Below are 13,390 nucleotides of genomic sequence, written 5' to 3'. Positions count from 1 at the left end.
TCTTCTACATACTGCTCCAACACCTGTAATGACAGTGTTCTTTATTCCCTAAGGCAGCCTGTTTCTTGGTTAGACAACACTGATTATTAGACAGTTATTACCTCTGTTGAGCTGAAATGTATTTCTTCTAAATTCCCATATCTTCATATCCTTTGGGCAATACAGAATATGATAGTTACAAAAGCACAGGTTAGAGTCAGTTGGTTCTGCCATATGTTCACCATGTGAACTTCAGAAAGCTACTGTCTGAGCCTAGCTTTCTCATCCAGATTTGTAGGGCTATTGAGATAAGTTCATGACTTAAACATAAAAAGTGCCCAGCAAGGGCTCTGAAACATAATAGGCATTCAGTAAATATTAGTTTCCTTCCCTTTCTCTCTTCTGCATCAAATTGTTTAAAGCATCCTTGTCCTAATTCATCTTTGCTCCCAACTTATGATCCCTAATTCTTTTCATTATTCCAAAGTACTTCCCATTCTGAGTGCTTGACCCAGAATACTGGGTCCTTTATAAAATGATGACTCAGTTTCAAAACTGCCCAAATGATCATTTACAGCAATCCCTTTCATTGTCTTGGATGAGGTTATTTTGCCTGCTTATTTTCATTAAGTAGGAAATGCTCAGCCTGCTAATGTACTTGGTCAATAACTAGAAAATTTTTAATTTTTTTTAATTAAAATGAAGTTAATCTTCCAAAGAATTTGAAATGATTCACAGGAGCTATATTAGTTATTTTAATGTTAATTAAATCATGATCTCTAGCATTATTTTTGCAGAACATAAAATTAAATATACTTAGAATGTGCATATAATATTATATTAATATATATGTATGATATTTATATATGAATAAAGGTATTTATGTCAGTGAAATTATGATTATGCTAAGAATTAGTTTGGGTTTTTAAGTATCATATTTTTTTATAAAATCATACCTTTTATATTTTCACCTTGATTTGATTATGAGAATTTGAGATATGAATGGGTCCCTCTGTATCTGGAACGGGCATGTTTGTAACAGCATAAGATGCGGAAGTTCTTTATTTTAAAACAAGTTTGCTGGGGGAGGTATCTTCTATCCTGGGCATTCATTCAGTGTCAGACAGTGAGTGTTGATCAAATAGTGCACCTGCGACTTGGGAGTATTACATGCTGTCCTTGCTATTCTTCAGGGCTTAATTTAACTCGAGATCACATGATCACTAATGTTTTGGCTTAAAACTATTTATGTTTCTTTTAACTTTTAAAAAAAATTTTAGAGAAGTATAATTTACATTTAAAAATGCACTGATCATGAGTTTGGCGAGTTTTGACAATTGTACACACCCACGTAACCACCACCCAAAACAAGCTATAGAAAGCTTCTATCATCACAGCAAATTCCTTCATGCTCCATTCTAGTCAATTCTCCACTTCAGAGGCAACGACTTTCTAACTTTTATCAACATAGATAAGTTTCATTTCTTCTTGGATTTTATATAAGTGGAATCATAAAGTATATACTCTTGTATCCCATTGTCTTCTGGCCTCTATTTCTGATGAGAAGTCAGATGTCATTCTTAGAATTGTTTTCCTGTATGGAATGTGCTTTTCCCAACACATGCTCCCCATCCTCCACCTCACCGCCCATAGATACTTTTAAAATTTTCTCTTTATCTTTGATTTTCAGCAGTTTAACTACAGTGTGTGCAGGTATAATATTTTTGTACATATTCTGCTTGAGGGTTGTAGGGCTTATTGAATCTGTGGGTTGACGTTGTTCATCAATTTTGAATCATTCTCAGCCATTATTTCTTCAAATATTTTTCTGCCTCATTCTCTCTCACCTTTACTCAGGGAATTCAATTACACATACGTTAGATCATTTAATATTGTCCTATAGAGCTTGGATTAGAACTTAAGTCAAACTAATACATGGATGTGTTGAACTTGTTCTTGTTTTACGGCTCTACTTAGATTCTGGATTTTTCTTCTCTTTTCCAGTTTGAATAATTTATTTTGAATGTCTTCAAGTTCACTGATTCTTTTCTCTTCTATGTTGTTTCTATAATTAACCCTATCTAATTTTAAAAAATTTTCTGATATTGCATATTTCTAAGATTTCCTTTTGTTTTTTATTATAATTTCCACTGCTCTGATGAAATTTCCATCCTTTTACACATGTTGCCCAACTTCTACAACAGACTCTGTAATGTGTTTATCACAGTTCTGTTAATGTCCCTATCTGATAGTTTCAACATCTGGAGCATTTCTGTATCTGCTTCTATTGACTATTTCTTTTCTTGACCATGGGTCACCTTTTATTCCTTCTTCATGTTTCTTGTAATGTTTCATTGTACGCTGAGTATTATTTTAAAGGACAGAAGTAAACAATATTTACCCCCCAAATAATGCACACCCTTTCTTTAGTCAGACAACTATACTCAGGAGCTGAGTCAAACTAATCTGTGGATGAGCTGAGCTTGGTCATTTTTGTGGCTTTATGTAGATTCAGTTAACCACCGGCCTCAAACATAAACCTCAAGTTATGAGGGCAGGATCATAACTTTCTTCAGCACAGCTTGAGATCTGAGTCCTGTTCAGACTCAAGTAATCTCTGCTGCTCTACAGACTGGCTACCAGCTTTCGGGTCACTGGATAGTTCTTTTTTCTCTCCAGTCTTGCCTCCAGACTTCTTCACATCAGAATCGTAAGTTCACAGAGCTGTATATCAATGGCTGGGGAAGGACAGGAAAGCAGATAGAGATCCCAAAAAAACACTCTGCAGCTTCCCTGAGGGCTAACCAGTAGCTGCTGAAGAGTGGAAGAGGGACAGGATTGCTGAGACAAATCCCACCAAATCTTTCACTACATGGAAGGCAGCAGCAGCCAGGTTCTAAACACAGAGAGGCATAAAAGCTCGAAGGAATACATCCAAGTTGTTGGGATGATAAGCAGTCTGCCTTAACTGCGTGTACTACAGAGGCCCCACAAAATCTGAGAGAGAGACAGCCTACAAAAGAGAGCTGTTGGGTGACGCAGACCCACTCTAGCTGGGGCTCCTGAGGATTGTTATCCATCACACTAGCCTAAGTATAGCCAGTAAAAGTTTGCTAAATGTTCAGCTGGCTTCTCTTTACTCCCCATCAATAGCACGTTCTCTTTGTCTTGTTACTCTGTAAGGATAAGGAAGTCATGAATTTCTTCTCTCTTGTGAAGGGCTTGTCCCTTTCTGGAATTCGGTTCATTTAGGTTTCTTTTGTCATCAATTTACTGTTGGGTTAAAGAAGAGAAACTGATTTTGAAGATGATCTTGCTTATTCTTGTTGTTATAATGGGAACAATAGACTCTTGTGATGTTTACATCCTAATCAGAAGCAGAAGTCCTATTAGTCTTAGTTCATACACCATTTAGTAAATTTCTTAAACTCACAGCATTTATTTTACAGTTTATAATCTTTCTTATTAGATTAAAGTAATAGATTCCTTAAGAAGACACAAAAACCTTTTAGAGTGTACTTAATTTGCAGTGTACACCTGCTTCATTTTATGGCAATTTTCATTTAATTAATCAAGATTTATTGTATCTGTTTTTATTATCAATGTGTAAATAAAGAAGCCATAATTCACACCAAGGTGTGACCAGTTTGCTTTTGAGTTTTTTTCTGGACAAAATAAATTTTCAGTTTTCAGTTGCTTTAGCCAATGTCTATCAAATGGTAATTTCAGAAGAACAGAATTAAATGTCTGGGGGGAAATTTTTCAAGGAAAATCCAATTTCATTAGTTTTGCAAATAAAAATAGATGAGTTGGTATATAGTAAAGAAATTGAGTCATATATTTGCTCATGCAGAGTCATTTCTAAACAGTTCAAGGTAATCCCTGTAAAAGATGGCCAATAACAAGATTTGGTAATCAAACAAAAGCTTTCAAAAGATTAACTTAGCTCACCAGAATAATAAAATGGGAATATACCCGAGGTTAGAAAATAAGCTTTAAAAATTTTAAAGTAAGATGAGTATGCAAACTGGAAGTGCAAGACCATGTAATCCATTTGTTCTCATAAATCACTATCTGGAATAGTAAATATTCACTCAAAATAGGATGACCTGGTGGCTACTGTAGCACACAACAAATAATGAAGCACACAACAAAGAGAAGATAAAAAGTTAGGAGATCTGCATTCTAATCCCAGCTTAGCCACTAAATCTGTGGTGCTTAAAAAAGTTCCTTCCTCTCCCCAGACCTCAGTTTCTTCATTTATAAAATTAAAGGGTTGGGATGAGAATTGTAGGACTTTTGATATTCTTCTGGGCTAGAGGTCATGCCACAAATGGTTTTAGCCAACAGACTCTCTGGACGGTAATTTGCCCAGGATGCTAATCAGATAATAATTAGAGGAGGAAGGATGATATTTGTGAAGGTTGAAGAAAGGTAATGATTTTCATTCCTTTCATCACAGGATTTGGAGTCTGATGAAACGTTAGTATCCCTGAGGATCTGTAAAACAGAGCGTTGCTGGGTCTATGAATCTGACTGCTCTGGGACGGGAGGAGCACATATGCTACACATGAGGTGTCACTCTTCTTGCCCTGTCGAAATGGGAGACATATAATCCTATTTAGAATTTCAAGCAACCAAAGGTTGCTTGAAAGTTATCATATTTCTAAAACCCCGATAATGTAAACTAAATGCACAGGGAAATAATGGTCCATCAAAGTTCTTTGCTGCAGTTTTGTTATCTTTCACACTGAATAAAATTTAGGAGTGGGAAGTGCATAGATATACACTTTAGTATTAACTTCAATTTCATATTCACCTTATTAATGAAATTCCATTCTTGTTACTAAAATAATCTCTTAACCATTTAAGAGAAAAAAATGAAAAGCTGTATCCATTTTGTATGTCTCTTGTTAATTGTCTCAAAAAACTTCATACAAGATAATCTTTTAAATTCTTTTAAATGTTTTAGTTAAAATGGTTAAATTCCTAATCAGCATTATATTCAAATAAATCCTGATTTTGTCTTAATAAATAAAGTTCAAAATAACACCTATTATTCTTTTAAACCCTAAAATTCTAAAACCTAATCTTATTCATTTTGAGAGACAATCTTGGGTAGTTAGTGCTTAAACATTTGGGCTTTGGAACCAGATTGTATGGATGGAATTCCAACTCTAGCATTTACTAATAGTGTAATTTGGACAAGCTACTTGAACTTTCTGCATTTAAATTTTCTCAATCATTAAATGAGGAAAATAAAATCTGTTCAATCAGATATTAAGCCTATGTCCAATGTGTTCTCCCAAACAAATAAATACAGTTGATCCTCATTATTTGGAGATTCCATATGAGCAAATTTGCCTACTCATTAAAATTTATTTGTGCCCCCCCAAATCAATATGTGTGGCACTTGTGTGGTCATTCACGGCAGAGCAGTGAAAAATCTGAGTCACCCAAAATGCACGTTCCCAGCTGAGGTTGAACAAGACAACACTCTGCCTTCTTATTTCAGCTACCATGCTGTAAATAAATGTCCATTTTGTGGTCTACATAGTGTCATATTTTTCACATTTTGTGGCTTTTTGTTGGTGACTTAGCTGTTTAAAATGGCCTCCTGGCATAGTGCTGTCTAGTATTCCTAAGTGCAATAAGGCTGTGACGAGCTTTATGAAGAAAATAAGTGTGTTAGATAAACTTCTCTCAGGCATGAGTTATAATGCTATGGTGGTGAGTTCAATGTTAATGAATCAAAAGTATATATTAAATAATGTGTCTTTAAACAGAAACACACAAAACAAGGTTATGTATTGATCGTTTGACAAAAATGTGACCAGAGGCTTGCAGAAACCCAACCCTGCATTTTTCCTAGGAGGAATGCTTCAGTATTCTCCTATTCAGCGACTTCATAGAACATAACTATTGTGAATAAGGAGAATCAATTGCATTTGAAAGCACTCTAGAGGCCCCTTTTCCCTTTTGGATCAGAGTTCAACATTGGTTTCCCATTGTACTATGACCAGGCATTTTCAAAAGTATGGTGCCTTCTTTTCTTTCTTCCATACAGTTAAGGAGGCTCTGAGTGCAATCCTGTGGGGTGCTTCTCAGGGTGAGGCCAGAAAAGGCATGGGGCTGAAGGAGGAAGCTGTGAACATCCAAGCCCGTGATTTCTGAGGAGTTCTCCCTGGCCATCTCTGTGTTTAGGACCCACCAAGTTAAAATCCAAACTGGGCATGGCTAGAGCCCATGCTGGCAACCACCTGGAGGTAGAAAGAAGAGTCCTGGGGCCGTGATTCTGTCTTGTTCATTCTCCTACTTGTCAGGCTTAGGCAAAACAACAGGAAAAACCTAGGATGAAAATGAAGCCTTGCTCTGCTGTTCTCTGATAATATAAATTTCTTTGAGTGATAGTACATCTTTTTAATTTTGGTGAAAATTCTGCATTTTGTTGTAACTGAATGTTTAAGATTTGGGAGTTTTGTAAAACTATAAAAATAGAATTCTGGAAGATTGATGTTCTGGCATGCAAGACATCTGAATGATGAATTGACAAGAAGCATGAGAAATGAACGGAGCCTGTAACCTTGAATCCAGAAAGAGTTCATTGTTCACTGAATATCCTAATAGATAGAATCCACCACAAAACTAGCAGCAGTAGTAATAAGAGGAAGAGAAGGAGGAAAAGTGGAAGAAGGAAGAGAAAGGGAAGGAAATGTGATGGCCAATGAACGGAGTTGAGAAGTAGGGAGGTTAGCCACCTGGTATCAAGTGAGTAATAGCAGAGCAGCGGAACATGGAAGAGACAGGTGGGTGCAAGACAGTTTTGTCCCAGAGGAGGAGAATTTGGGGACATACTGTAAAATGCCTTTTTATCCAGGGCTGTGGGACAGGAATAGCCAGGGGGAAATAAAGCAACATGCAGATTAAGACTGAAGCAGCCCATGAGGCCACAATGAACAGCCCGGGAGCTTGCAGTCCATGTCTGGAGGTAATGTTAGGAAGCAAGGAGGACATGCCATTCTTATTAGCAGTTCTTGGAATTGGCACCAACTAAAATTAAATCCCACAGCATTTGAATAGGTTTATTATCCACTTTCCACTATCAAAGTCAGACAGTGAGGAGGTAATAAAAAGAGTGGGGCTGCTCCACGTTTAAGCAGCCCAGACAATCTGTGGCTGACCTCTGGTTAAATAAGAAATCTCTAGAAACTTTATTTCTATACATGTGTAATTGTATTCTATTGTCCTGTGTTCACTTAAAAAATACCTTCTGAAAGTTACAAACTTTGTCTCTGCTAAATCTTGACGGCAAAAGAATCAAGAACCTAGAGAGAAGCCAGGGAAGAGCCAAGAAAGAGCCAGGAAACCTGGAACAAGAGTGTAAGACCAGATGGGCTGCGGTGGGATCAGACGGCAGGCCACTCCACCACGAGGCCATGTCTTACAGGTAGAGAGCAACCCCCTGGCCTTTGCATGAGCCTCACATGGAAAGCCAAGGAATGTGCGCCACCAAGCAGTAAACCAACATGTCAGGCAAGGACGCTCGATTTCCTCAGTAAGGAATATTCAGCATTGTTTCAGGGCTTCTTATAGTCTCGAGCACCTGATTTGTTCTTTAAAAAATATTATATAATTTTGATAATAAAAATGAACTAAGGCAAGAAGGAAAATCTGGGCAGTTTTTTGGGCAATAAAGGGACTGGGTAGAGCTTAAGATGCCTCTGGGAGCACCATCCTATGTAATATGGGGACAGAATGAAAATGGAATATGAGAACGATTAGGGAGGCACCTAAGTGTAGAATGGATTGGAAAGAAAGGTGAAACACATTAGAGAAACCTGCTAGGAGATTTTTCAGGAGGAAAGAGAGATAACTGATGGTCTGAGTTAGAGTGGTGGCAGTGAAAATGGACAAGAGAGGAGAGATTCGTCGACATTTCAAAAGAAAAGTTAATAGGACTTGATGGATTGTGTGGGCTCTGAAGGAAAGAGCTATATTGAAGATAACATTCAGGTCATGGCTACAAAGTTACAAGGTAGGAGAGAGAGACTATTAATTAGAGAAGGTGACAAAGATTACTGCCACGGAGAAGTACAGGTGTGGGTGTTGATGGAGTGGCTGCTGGCAGTACAATTATATAACAGCAAATCAAACCAGATATTGCTCACAGCGTTAAGACATGCTGAATTGTAGAGCTATTACCACCTTCCTGTTTCATGAGAGTGCCTTTTGGGTTAACATCTCTTGCTTAGCGTAGTCACCCTAATAATTGCTGCCTAAAGAGAGTCTCATCCTAATCCCAGGATCTGTGAATACATTATTGTAAATGGCAAAAAAAACTTTGTTTGAGGCCCTATTTCAGAATACTTCCTCTTCCAAAACAAGTGTTCTATGGTGATTATCAAAGTTTAATGACACAGGAGCTAAGTTTATAACCAATATGCTCTACTCAAAGATACAGATGTCTAATTGGATTTACTGTTATATAATTGAGTAGACTTGAGTAAAGCAGATTGCTCTCCATAGTGTGGGTGAGCTCATCCAATCAGCTAAAGGCTCTAGGAAAAAAGACTAAGGTTCACCAAAGAGGAAGGAATTCTCTCTCCAGACTGCCTTTGGACTCAAAGCTGCAACATCAACTTCTGCTGGAATTTCCTGTTTGCTGGCCTGCCCTGCAGGTTTCAGAATTGCCAGCCCCCGCCCCCAATCTGGTGAGCCAATTCCTTAAAGTAAATCTCTCCTTGTCTCTCTCTCAATACGTCCTACTAGTTCTGTTTCTCTGGAGAACCTTGACTAATTCAGTGAGGAAAACAACTGTGGTGGTTTTGGTAAACCGTAACCTATAGGAATAAGACACAAAAACAAGTTCTATATCTTTGAGTTTCTATCCTTCTTGGAGTAATGCTATGAGTCTTTAAACCTACAGTGACACTCCAAAGTCCTCTGTAACTATTTAGTAATGGCAGAATCCAGAGAGCAAATGAGTCCCTTTAGGACATAGAAGGAGGTGTTTGGGGAGTGGGTTAGCAATAGGATGGTATGGGGAGGTTCTGGACCTGTCAAGAGTTTCAGAGGACAGAAACTCTAGGTTTGAGGATCACTACTGCACAACAGCTGCAAAAGTAGGGGGAGTTTCTTAACTTATGAAGTAGTAATTTATTCAATTCATTAACGAAAAAGCCATTTCCAGAGAGAGAGAGAGAGAGTGAGTGTGTGTGTGTGTGTGTGTGTGTGTACTTGAGGCCATGTTTCCTTAATAAAATGAATGAGATATTTCCTGTTATAAGATACTAACGGATAGTATTTATGGTTTTTTTTCGTAACCCCATGATAAACTTACAGATGCTTATTGTTGTTGACCCTGAAAAACCTATATTTTTTGTGTCGGCCCAGAAGATGAACATATATGTCTTGTTTATTTGAGCGCAGTCCAGTGCAGCACATTCAGAAGGCTCATATGCCAATTTTTCATTCTGCTAATGGCAAATGCCATGGATAAGAGGCAGAAAAGAAAAGGAAAGATAACATAACAACACTATAAATAGCTGCCTTATATTCCTACAAAGAAGTGCTCTTGCTTTGGGAGCTCAATATTACTTGTCTATACCTATTTCTGACCAGGGTCTTATTGCTTTTAGTCTATGGTTAACTTTGTTGCCATTAACAAGTTAATTAATGTAATAAATATTTATTGAGTGCTAGAAATTCTTCTAGGCACTGGGAATGAATCTACGAACAAAACAGACAGAGCTCCTTCCTAAAGGATAGTATTTGCCCATAGAGGCAAAATGGGTGATTTGAAGGAAATTATGCACTATGAAACAAAAATCACTATGTTTCTAGGATTGCAAAAAATAACATAAAGAGCATCTGAGATAATTTCAAACTTCCCTCTATAAATTATTCATTAAAGTAGTAATTTTAAATAATTTAGCAGAAATAATTCATAGCCTTTCCTCTAAATTTAAGATCATCTCCCTGGGAAGCTTCTTCTGACTGCCCCTCTTTCTCCGGGTTCCCACAGCACCTGGGAGCTACTGCTCATTGCAGTGTACAGGGCTGCAGTGGTCGAGTGGCTGATACTGTGGTCACCTTGGCTGGGCTGCTTGGATCCACATCCTGGCTCTGCCATGATCTGGGCAAGTGATATCAACTCTCAATGCCTCAGCTGTAAAGTGGAGATTAAAACAGTACCTACCTCGGGACTGTTGTAAGGAATTAAATGAGTTAAAGTACAGAAAGTGCTTAGAATAGATCTTGACATAGAGTATGTAAAATGTGTTGGCTCTTATCAGTGGAAGCCACATTATATCGGTGGCACTTATTTTTGTGATTTTGTTTTCTCTCCCTTTGTCTTGGGTGGCCTCTGAATGTGTGGGTTGTGTTTTACTTCTCTTTCATTCTTCTACCATCTCTCAGTATCTAGGAGAGTACCTAGTACAAAGCAGAGTGTGTTCAACTTCTAAGAATTCATGAAGTTTTTTGTTTTGTTTTTAATAATGATACACAAAAAATACATTTTTGGGATAAACAATCACTCTAAGACTACTTTATTCTGCACCCATGATTTTAATCCTGGGACATGAAGTGATGGAATAAAAAAAAATCCACTATCTTGACTTTAATTTTATTCACATCAATTTTATTTATGTACATATATCAACGGCACCACCTGTTACTGCTGTGTTCACCCAGTGGTTCTCATTGGTGAATCTCAGGCCAGTAGCATCAGCATCATCTAGGAATTAGTGAGAAATGGAAAATTCTTGGGCCCATCCCAGATCTGCTGTGTCAGAAATTCTGAGTGATACCCAGCAATCTGAATTTTAACAAACCTTCCCAGTGATTCTGCTGTTCACTAAAGTTTCAGAGCAAAAGTAATAAATACAAGAAAGGATGGGGCTTGGTTCGAATAATTAAGCAAGAGTGGATAGCTAAGAAAATTGAGGTTAACCTCATAAAGAACTAAATAAAACTGCAAAGCATACAAAGTATGTCTTGAGTAAACTTTCTCTCCAGTCTATTCAGTTTCTCTACAAGTTTCTCTTTTCTGTTATGGTTTACATATTTAAAAAACATCTTCTTATGTCTAGTCAATGGAAAAGGCTAGAATAGAGGAGAAAGTTGCGTGCTACAAGATATTTATCTTAATTTATTTCTTAGAGATATACACAATCTTACAGCACTTCAAGAAATAAAGCATTGTTAGAAACAGTATTTCAACCAGACGTCATACTTGATATTCTTACAGAAGTAGTCTCCACTTGGATTCTGTAGATAATGATCACGGAGGATATAATTCCTTATAATCAGTCAGATAGCATGGGTGGGAGTCATGCTTATTTCCCAGATTTCCATTACTGTCAAGAATTTCTTCTGAAAGTATGCAACTCGCACCTTTCCAGTTTACCTTTCTGGCTTCTGGGATGACCCAAGTCAGAAACTGGTTCTCAGCTGGATAGAAATGGTATGAAAGTAGCTGGAGACAATGCAGCCAACCGCTTCAGCTCTCAAGCCTCACTTGCTCATTATTACCTGCTGTTAACCCGGCTGTTGCTGTATACTTTGGGTTCTCAACCCAAACTGTTCCATTTTTGTTTTACTCATCTGCTATCCTGCCCCTTGTATTTTGCACTGCCCTCTTCATAATTTGTCCTGTAGGCTCCTATTCACACTTTATCCCAATATCTGTATATCTCATTCAGTCTTCAACTTCAGAGATGCTTAAAATGGGGAAAGGGTAATATACCAAATGAAATTTAGGTTACTACAATGGAAAATGCGCCCAAGGGGCAGTTAATTGAAACTTGACACAATTCTCGTCTCTGTTTCTTCTGGATAGCACTCTTTTTCACTTGTTAACATCTTGCATTCTTTGAATCAGACTGCATTTCCAATTACTTTTAGATATTTTGCAGAATTTTGGGGGTCTTGGCATAGTTAATCAGAACTACAATTCTTTATCTTTCCAGTATTTACTTTATAGACACTATCTATTAATATAGACTTTCAGGATAACCGAAAGATCTCCATGATATTCTTGGTGCAAAGATTTGGAGAATATCTGGATCCACTGGGGGACATTTTTGGCATTAATGAATGGTTTTGTAAATCACAAATTATTTGGGGGCATTTTTCCACTGCTACTCACTGCAATGGAATATGACATGGTTGATTACCTCCTTCTCTCGGAAACATTTTCTTCACTTGGCTCTCAACACACTACACTCCTACTTCAGTGCGTGTTCCTTCTCCTTCTGCTTGTATAGCAATGTCTCTTCCAGGCCTCTAAATATTGCATTGCTCAGGACGCAGACCTTCGCTCTGAACTACGCTTGCTATAGAATGACCTCATCTAGACCATGGCTGTGAATACTATGTATGACCTCCTTCCTGGGCTTCTGACAATCTGTCAGCAAGCCCCACATCTTTACTTTCAAATATCTACCAAGTAAGAGCAAGTGTCACCACCTCCACTGCTACCAGCAGGTGAGAGCCACCATCATGCCTCCCCCGAGACTACCAGAATGGCCTCCCATCTGGTGTCCCTGCTTCCACGCTTCCACACCTATAATCTGTTCTCCGAAAAGCAGCAAGATAATATTTTTTTAATGTAAATTAGATGACACCAAACCATGTTTAAAATCTTTGCATGGCTTCTCATCACCTCCCAACTCTCTGTCCTCTCACCTTGTTTTATCTTTCTCATAACCAGTATCACTATTTGAAATAATACTGTTTATTTTGTTGTTGTTGTTGAATTGTTTATTCTGTTGCCCTCACTAAAATAAAAGCTCCATGGAGACAGACTTTTCTTTTAGGGCCACCTGTGTCTGGAGTACCTAGAAGAGTGTCTGGCACTTTGTTTACACTTGTAACATGAATGAACAAATATGATTGCTTAATAGAATTTTTTAGATCAAAGTTCACTTAATTGGGAGAAAATATGACATTTGCAGGCTCACCTTTTTCTCTATAATTACAGAGTCCTCAATTATTACAAAATGTGTGTCGTTGTGGAAATGGAAATCAGCAGAATGAGAAGGAATTATGAATATTATTGAAATGTGGAGAAGGGCTGACCATTCATAAATGCTAGTTGGACTCAGGACAGCACATTGCCTATGCCCACAGTGTTACAGCGCATCCTCAGGCCGGGGAGGTTTCTTTGATTCTGCAAGACATATTGTTTTGTTTTTCCATGCACCCTGCGGACTCAGGGCCACAGGTGCTTCCTTGTCTGGGGAATAATTCAAGCATGGGAAAGGTCAAATTCTGGCCCTGGTATCAACCTTAGTTACTTCCTTCTTTCCTTCCTTCCTCCCTCTCTCTCTCCCTCCCTCCCTCAACCCTTCCTTCCTTCCTCCCTCCCTCCCTTCCTTCCTTCCTCCCTTCTAGCCTTCCTTGTTTT

At 38.0% G+C, this 13,390-nt stretch overlaps 1 protein-coding gene across 5 annotated transcripts in view; it reads right to left on the bottom strand.

Annotated features, from left to right (window-relative positions):
- Positions 1 to 13,390, bottom strand: part of BANK1 (B cell scaffold protein with ankyrin repeats 1) — a 313,509-nt gene that overhangs the window by 178,058 nt on the left and 122,061 nt on the right. The gene's annotated exons all lie outside the window — the stretch shown is intronic.

This window comes from Ceratotherium simum, chromosome 8, assembly GCF_057802395.1.
Source record: "Ceratotherium simum simum isolate JZ-2026a chromosome 8, ASM5780239v1, whole genome shotgun sequence".
NCBI lineage: Eukaryota > Metazoa > Chordata > Mammalia > Perissodactyla > Rhinocerotidae > Ceratotherium > Ceratotherium simum.
Note: the sequence above shows the minus strand (reverse complement) of the source record. Positions and strands in the feature narration are given on the sequence as shown.